The sequence below is a fragment of the Cyphomyrmex costatus genome, unplaced genomic scaffold, assembly GCF_001594065.2.
Source record: "Cyphomyrmex costatus isolate MS0001 unplaced genomic scaffold, Ccosl1.0 scaffold453, whole genome shotgun sequence".
NCBI classification, from domain to species: domain Eukaryota; kingdom Metazoa; phylum Arthropoda; class Insecta; order Hymenoptera; family Formicidae; genus Cyphomyrmex; species Cyphomyrmex costatus.
The window spans coordinates 19,719-29,568 of NW_017278779.1; positions in this window are offsets into that span (position 1 = coordinate 19,719).

Below are 9,850 nucleotides of genomic sequence, written 5' to 3' on the forward strand. Positions count from 1 at the left end.
AATACATATAAGAATAAAAGTCACCGATACTGCCATAGGTCTCCTATAGTGACACTCGCTTATTTCTCAGAAACTGACCTTTATACCTTATTAATACTAATTAAAACGTGATGTATTTAGCTGATTAAAGAAATATAAACTCATAATTCATACATTTGTTCTATTTATACGAGACCAAATCAGTTAAAAATAAATTCTACAAATTCGAGAAAAAAATTTTTACGATATTCTTTTGCAAATTGCGTTATTTAAATAATGATGACTGTACTATTTATAATATTACGATATTTTGAATGCTTATAGTTTCATAGATTTTAGGTTTCTTTATATTAGTTTTCTTTATAGAATAGATTATAGAATATATCTTTATTCTGCAGAATAGGTATATAAGCATTAGATACTGTCTATTATGTCAACCTTGGAGCCCATTTTACAAGACCGTCATTTTTATTTAACTTACGGAAAACTTAATTATTGTAAAATTGCAAACAGTATTACAAAAATTGCTTGTACTCTCTGATAGAAGACACTTTATGTTCGCTTTGTACTGGCACCTTTATTAATAATATATAAGACTTAAAATTATAAGAAATAGATCGCGCATGAGAGTTGAGCCAATCAAGATAAAGCTGCTTTGTCTTGATTGGCTGAATTCCGATGCGCGAACCGCAATCTCATTCCGATCTGCGTCCGCAGTCCGTAATATGACACGGGTTTATGACTAGTCTACAAAGAAGTCATAGACGATCGTGGAGTTTTAAATCGTACGAAACTAACCCAATCACAATCATATGTAAGAAATATACTCGAATGGTCAATTTCTTACAATTTGAGGTCTTACGATTGTTACAACTTCTATGTAGAATAGCCCTTACGGACTCCGTAGTTCGCAGTACGACACGGGCTTTAAGTCATAGCAGATTCCCGCGAAATCTCGATAACATAATAAACAAACTAATATGTTGTTAATCAAAGAGAAATGTAAACGTGAAGAAAGGACATTGTAGTACAGAAGATAGGGTAAGAGAAGGAGTTATATTATGAAAATTTAATAGAATAAAGATTTATTTTTAGTTTTCTCACGTGGAACGGTTAACACAATATCTTTCAAATAATGGAAAAAAATAGGGACCCGTTTACTTCAAATGATCCATATTCTTGTGCAAAACCAGGTATTTTAATTACGGAATTGTGAGAATATAATATTAAGCATTTATATATACTATGCTTTTCTTGACTGACTTGAAATATATAAAACGTAGGACAAGAATGGTTTTACTTGCATATTTTCGAAAAGTAAAACTGTAATGCATATTTTAGACATATTTTTTAATTATTTGATTGTATGACTTGCAGTATTATATCTTCTTATATATACAATAATATATATTAAATAATACAACGTTTTTAATACCTTTCGTAGAAACAATACGAAATTGTGTACAATATTATGTTTTTAAAAACGTTATATTATATTTCGTATATACTTTATGTTTAACGTACATTATATCTATAATAAGTATTTGAATATATTTTTGAAACTTTTTTTTACCAATATCTTTTAATTATTAGATACTGCTAAAGTAGTTCATACCGATTTAGATTTATACATCGATTTTGATGAAACAGTTATTCGCGGAAAGGCAGTTTTGTTCATAGAATCCAAAGCTGATTGTGACAGAATAGTTAGTAAACTCGCGCTAAAAGTTAGTTTTCTCGCCGAGTCACTGGTCAGAGTCACAGGATCTGGTGGATTCGGCCGGAGCTCGGAGCTGGACTGAATTGAGAGACGGTAGCAACAATCGAGTATTTTTATACAGATATAAAAGATATCGATTTTAATCTTAACTTTCCTACTTTAATTTGTTGCTCCCGCTCGTATTATTTCGTCCCGATTCGGTCGCGCTCGTTGATCAACGATCTCGCGGGGGAAGCGTCGATCGGCAATCTTCGGTGGCGCTATCACGAGTTGCGAAAAGAAGTGCGAGTGCCCCGCCCGTGCTCTCAACGGCTGGTGTGCTGGTCGGAATGATATTCACTACGGGATGTTACAAAATTATTATACCAAATTATATATATATATATATATATATTGGTATATTATTATATACCAATGAGAATTTTATCCTTTGAAAGGCAAATGTTTTTTTCCGTCTCAACCATGGTGAATAAACGTACGCCAATAACGCATACAAAAATATGGTACTCAAAATGTTGCTCACGTATTTGATTTATGTCGCAACTCATACTTTAGGTTTAAGATCACATTTGGTTCAATGCGTCAATAATACGTGTAATTAGCAAAACTTAATTTGCGCGTTTTTTTTGAACTCAGAACATTGTGATATATATGATATTATTTATAATTAATTAAATACGTAAAAGTTTTGTATATAAATTATATAAATATGTATTCATACAACACACACACAATTTTTCTTAAATATTAATAATATCTACGAATTAATTATGGCAACAATGTTGCGCTTACTGCTGCATGTTCAATTATTAGGAAAAGAATATATTTAAATGTTATTATAATTTGTAAGTCTTAGAGACAAATCTATTATCTATATGATGGTTTTTAAACAATATTTTTAAATGAAATACAATCATGTACTTACCTTTTTTTATTCCACTTCTACTTTCTGAAGATCATTTTTCCGTGTGAGATTATTTTGTTTCCCGTGGGAGAACAGCTCGCAAAATCAATAGGGAAAATATTGCGCACTCTTATAACCGGCGAACAATTTAACGTAATACGCACTATTAAAAGTAAGAGAAAGAAGAAAAACGCCTAAGCAGTAACGTAAATAAAGTGCCATCGGGTTATTTTTAACAAACTCATTTATTAAAGTACTAAAAAGGGTGGAAACGAACAAAATCGAAAAGTTGCACATATAAATATCAAGTAGTAAGAGTAGAAGAATAATATATTACGAACTATATATCGCGCGCGGGGATGCGGCGGGGTGGGGCAAAAGAGACGGGGTGGCGATCGTGCCTCTTGGCTCGCTGATTCTATACTCGAGACGTCGTAAAATATATACATATATATCTCGTTTCTCTCCGTTCTTTTTTCTTTTTCTTTTTTTTTACGGGATCGTTCATATCGAGGGATCGAGGATGGGAGATGAGAGTTCGAGCGGTTCGGAGCAATAATTCTTCGTTAAATCGGAACTAAATTCTCGTGACTATAATTACTAAATGTCGACTTTACAATTCATACGTGTGTATTATGAAATTATTCGGAATGTATTTCAATCAGAATTCCGTTTTCCCTAGAAGACACAATGGAGTTCTAGGGAATAATTGAATACTTCCGAGAGCGAACTGAATTTCATAATATACATATTCAACCGATTGAAATCGGTCCTGTGAGCCCGCCAACTGCGCGTCGTTTCTTGCTCTGAACCCTTCGGTTGCACGCACATAATCGAGGACGTCTCTCGCCGGAATGGAACTGCATTCGGGTTCGGGCGAAAGCAACAGGACACCGTATATCCATGAAAGAATTGATCTATTTTATAGCATTTCATTTCGAGAAAAGAAAAGAAAAGGTGACCCTTATAATTATAACAAACACGTCGTCAAATACGAAGTAGATCTTTTTTTTTCTTTTCACACATATTCGCTTATTCGCGGCGTCTGCCTGCGGAGAGCCGTGGAATTATTGGAAATTCTCACCGCCTCTCTCGAAACACCGTTTCCCTTCTTCTTCCTACTTTTGTTTTATCGTCGTTTTGAACATCGTTTAGTCGTCTTTTTATTATACTTTCCCGATACTCTATTTCTCTTCTCTTTCGCGGTCGGTATCGCTCTCTTTTCTTTCCCCTTTCTTCTTCCTCTCTTTTTCACTCCCTCTTTCCTACGATATATATTTATGTATATTTATATATATATATATATACATATATTTATATAAATATATATATATATGCATCTTTAACGGGTATGTCACGAAGAAATTTCGTCGCGCGTTTTTCTTTTAATACAAAACATAAAAATTATCGTCGTCGTCGTCAACGCGTCATATATTTCAAGAGAAAAAGTAACGCTACGTCGCTTTTTTTTTTTTTAAGAGATCTTAACGGATTTTCCTCCCCCGTGAAACACAGCACGGACAGACAGACAGACAAACCGACAGACAGACAGACAGACAGACAAGGAGACAGATTTAAGATAAGATTACACAGACAAACGGTGGACTACATTGTCGACAATCGTGTGGCTTCTTCTTCTTTTCTCTTCTTTTTCCATCTCTTCTTTACTTTCTCTACTTTCAGAAAATTTTGCACACGCACGCCATATATGTTCCCCCGCGTACTTTTACCATCATCTATTTTGCATTCCTCATCTTTTCTCTCTTTCCCTTTCACTCGTATTCTCTTGCTATGTTTCTTTATCTTTTGCATGTCCGTATAAATTCGCACACATACGATCGCGCGCATACATTCGCATTAGCTCGCATAATACAATATTAGCGCACACTCACACCGAAATTTCTCTCTTTTTCGTTTCTTTCTTCCATTTCTTTTCGTCGTCGATGTAGCTCCTTTTTTCCGCTTTGAACACTTTTTTGGGGAGGTGGGTGTCAGACTCTGCCATTTTCTCTCTTTCCGCTAACGATTATTATACAAAATAATTAGAAAAATGTACAAAAATTCATAAAAATAGTAATAGTTACATAGTACAAGTTACTTTTGGGTAATTAGAATAATGTATACGTGTGTGTTTATGTGTGAGTGTACATGTATAAGTGTGATCGAGAAACGAGCATGAAAGTACGACCCTACTGATAAATTGTTCCAACGAGACGAGTCGGAACGCGTCGCGGCGGAACGATTTCCCGAGGAGAAGGATCTCTTCTTTCCCGCAGGAAATCGTTCCCCGACGGGATATCGTGTACGCCAATAATTAATTAATATTAATGTCGTTGCCTACGTACGCACATATGCGTGCGCGAGATGTCCCGTTGACCATTCGATTAACGACAGGCACTTCACCCTTTACGAATAAAAATAAAATTTCTACAACAATAATAATATTCATCTAACATATTTACGTTAACATATTTATGTTAACAGGTGAAGCTGAAAATATCAACGCTGCCATTCGTTATAATAATTTTTCCTCACATTTCGATGAAGATATACTCTCCAAAACTTTTAGACTGTGAATTTTGCTTTGAAAAATCAAATCTCACTCTTACAGATTAAAAATAGAGCCGCTCTTTCTCAAAATTGACTAAATTTTCATTCCTTAAAGCAAGATTGGTAAAAATCATATTTTATAAACATGTTTTAAACTGTTTAAGAAACACTTAATCGATGTTCTTGACATATTTTAAACCTTTTTTTTATGATACTGTTTAAAGCATGTACGAAACATTAAAACATGTTTAAAAAAAGACACAATTTATTGTTTGGAAAAAAAAAAAAACATCATCGTTTGCCATCCCTGGTTTAAAGTGAGATCCCACTTATACAGAGAATTTAGAGAGCAATTTTAACCTTGAGAAATAATTTTTAATTTCCGCTAATGTTCTTTCTGTGTAAGCCGATCGAAGAGCTTCGATATTTTCGAAATTTTTCGAGGCAACGCTCGCCTAATCTGTTTCTCGAAAAAAAATCTGTCGTCAATATTCTGTGATAACGGTCCATTCCGCGCACGCGCTCGATAACAGCGTTCTCTCTGTTCATTCGTTATTCGCGTTTCCTTTCTAGTCGCTCTCGCACACACTCTCCCTCTCACGCGTTCTGCCTCTCGTCGCAGATCTATACATTTAATATGTACATACACATTTATAATATATATACTACGTCAGCGCAAAGACGATTTCTGCCCCGCTGCATCCGCACCGTGTCACGTGCGGCAGCTGCGGTTTAAGGAAGAGCAGAAAAGAACTTGAAGATTCGAACTCTGGATAATCGCGTCATATCCAATCGGTAAATTACACGTATAATTTCAAGAATTAATAAAGTTCTAACAATATTCCTCGCAGCGAGAGCCGCGAGAGAAAAATCGCGGGCGAGCGAACTGACTCGATATCCCGTCCGCGAGCAATTTCGCTAAATTTCTTGGTAAAAATATTCACCCTTGGTTGCAGTAGGTCGAGAACTTATTCTACGAAACCGCACGCATCACGGCCCCCTCACTCACATATATGCCCGATATACCTTAACGTTATTTAATGCCACAATATATATTCTCCGCGCGACTCCAGATCAGCAGACTCACTTTCGCAGGGGATCCCCGCTCGTTTAGCGCCAGATACATTTCGGATTTCCTCTATCTGAAGAAAAGGAAAAGATCGAGATAAAAAAAATTGGAGATACGCCTACGTGAGCAGCGAGACAAATCGCACGTTTAGGCGCTAAACGAGCGAGGATTCAAGTAGATGGAATTTCGCTAAACGCTGCATGATCATCGATGTGGAATTATGTGCGTTATCGCAATCCCTCATTTATTATAAAAAAACGAGCGATTGTTAAATACGCACGCTTGAAAGCGCCGAGAATTTCGGGCGGTCGAGTATCGACGCGACGAGAATTCCCGCGATTATATTCCCATCTGATTGAGAACGGAGGAATTTTCGGCGTCACTCGCATTTTGTGTACGCACTGGAAAAAAAACTAAATTTTAATAAATATTTAAATAATTCCAAGTAAATATTTATACTCTAAATGTAAGCATATATATTTATTTGATACAAAAATCATCAATTTAATTTAACTATCGTCTTTTTATGAAATAAAAATATTTATTTACTGTAAATAAATGCTTACTTAGCACAATTAAACAAAATATGTAATAAGATTTAGTAATTTTTTTCTCAGTGTGGCAAACTTTTAAACTGTTAACTCTTCCACTAAGAATTTCTTTCAATAAGTTCGATAGGATGTCTCTGTCTCACCTGTGATAAAATATCCATCGATAAAAATTACAAAAAGAAAAGTTGAATAGGTCATGAAAGGGTTAAAAAAGAAACTGTATAGTTTAGTATCTCAATGATTCTCATCTTAGATTGAACGTGTTTGCCGTACAGCTATCGCGAGAAGCCTCTCTCGTCGCAGCGACTCTACAATATTTCCTGCACGGAGCCGCGCGTACATTTCGTTAATCAACGCACGAATTAAACGCAACGGCGAACACGCATCGCGTGCAGTATCGCGCGTTACTTTCGCAATCTATCTCGGGGGCGTACCTCCGTATTCTAGACGTTTTGCGCCTTCGGGGAATATCTTTCTCTCTTATACCCCTTTTCTCACGTATACACTCACCCTCGTACACACATACGCGCGAAAACGCACACAGGCATACGTCACATGCAAACGTCTCTCGTCCTCGGCTAAATATATTTATAACAATATTCTGCGACCAAAAAATAAACTCTATTATGTATTACCCGCTAATTAAGCTACGATTATCGATCGATCACGGCTATGTTTTACATTTACGAAGATTCCGTCGACTCCGGATAGAGATATAACATATTGCATGGGTTCCTCGGTTCGTTGACCTGGTGCGGTGGCTCTCGTAGGATACTTCGCGTTTCCTGTCTCTTTCATCTATTTTTTTTATTCTTTTTCTTTTTAATATTTATTTTCTATCGGTTTCCTCTGAACGAAACTCGCGGGCGACCGTTTTCGAAGGAAAGGAAGAAGAGCGAGAAGTCGCTATCAGAGCGACACACGAGACGCGTCTCCTTCGCATGTATTCGTGAAAAAAAAAATCGATAAAGGACGCCCGTATAGCTCGAGGGTGCATGTTGGCCTTTCGGCTGTTAAACTGCGTTCCCCTTTCTCCGCTTCCGACTGCCAACGACCAGTCTCAACGAAAGCTCGCCGTTAAAAGTTAACGGGTGAATTGAGCATAGTCGACAGGAGCGATCGGAGAATGCGATCGACAATGCGATGAGGACTAATGAACGCGACGAATCTCGTCCGACGATCGACGACGACGCGACGCGGAAAGCGTCGCGTAATCGAACGCGATCAGTGATCTCACCGGTGATTTCGCGCATAATTGCACGATCCCTCGATCGAAGGGTAAATGCGAACAGACGGCCGTCTTCTCTCCCCCTACGAGTAAATAATACTGCGCTACTGGTTCTCACAAGTGACGGGAGCTCGAAAATTACATAGCCGCACGACACACGATGCTATTTCCATATCACGAGCTCTCTGTATAACGTACGGTTTCACAAATAAAAAATATTACATTATAAAATATTCTTATAAAATATAACTGTTAATTTTTTTTTTTTACAGTATACACATTCCGCGTTTATGTATTAAATTAATAAAGTATTTATTAATTAAAAAAATAGATATCGTTATAAAATATAATTGTTAATTTGTAGTATTTCGTTTATATATTAAATTACTAAAAACTGCCTTATACATTAAATTAAAAAAAAAACATCACTAAAAAAATATTTGTTAATTAAAAAATTAAGACAATGGTTTAAAGCGCGTCGACATACGGATATCAAGAACGACAAGATGGCGACGGATAGATTAAAAAAAGTTCTTAAATAATTTATTATTGTACAATGATGTCTTGTATCTTTTTTAATTATAAGTTAATAAAAAGTTCTGGTTAAAATCAGAAAAATATATCGTTTAGTGTTGACACAATTATAAAAAAATAATAATTACGATAACAGCGTGTGACGACACATATATGCAGAGATTTAAAAATAAAAAAATGTAAAAAATAATTTATTTTCTCCCCACGCACGCGACCATATAATCCATCGAGCCTACAGATATCCAAATACGTTTCAGTCGACGATGAGTTTTGCTACACTTTTAGTTACAAGACAGTGTAAAATGCTAAAAGATGGAGCTCATAAAAAAGGATATTATCAGCGATATCGTCGTTTTTCGTATGCGAGAAACATAGTTCTCTAATATTTTAAGTCGCTACATTCGATCGCGCGATCACCGCATCATGCTATATCGCGTCCTCGAGGTCGCGCATTTTCGGTGGTTGGTTATTCACGAGACAATTCGCGATCGCGAATGTGAACACAGAAACGTAGAGAATACGAAGAGAACCGAAATTGTCACTTCGTAGAAAAATGAGATCCGGAAGAGTTTAGCGCATTCGTCACGATCGAAGCTAGAAGATCACTAACTAAATACGATTACTTCTCGTTCCACACTCCTCCTTATCTCCTTGAGATTATAGATATTCGTGAGACATGCGCTAATGTGTGCTGCAACAATTAATTGAGAATCGCTTTACGCACTCACTCGCTCGCGCTGCACGCGTTTCCTCTTCAGCCTCGCTATTTGCACTGAAAAAAAATGCTAAATTTTAATAAATATTTATTTGAACAGTTCTAAATAAATACTTACTAAATGTAAACACATATTTACTTGATACAAAAAGTCATTAATGTAATTTAACTATCATTCTCTTCTTATTAAGTAAATATTTATTTACTGCAAGTAACAAAAATGTTTATTTAAACTATTCAAAGAAATATATTAAGATTTAGTAATTTTGTTCAGTACAGCTATCACTCCTTTCCTCCTCTCGAGCGAATGCACTCACGCACTCCAGGCACACTTGTGAAAATTCCTTATTCTGCCGGACGCACGCTCGTTCCCGAAAATCCGCAAATATATCGAACATCAACATGTGCTAATATCTTAAGTCGATTGACATATTTTAGAAAAAGGTAAAAAATCATCGTCCTAGATTAACGCATTTCTTTTTCTCCTTACTCTCACGATTCGGTTCATGCGGCCTCGCACTCGACGTTCCGCACATCGTCCTTCCGCCACATCTGATTCCTCTCTCATAGACAATTTTTTCTCCCCCCCCCCCCCCCCCT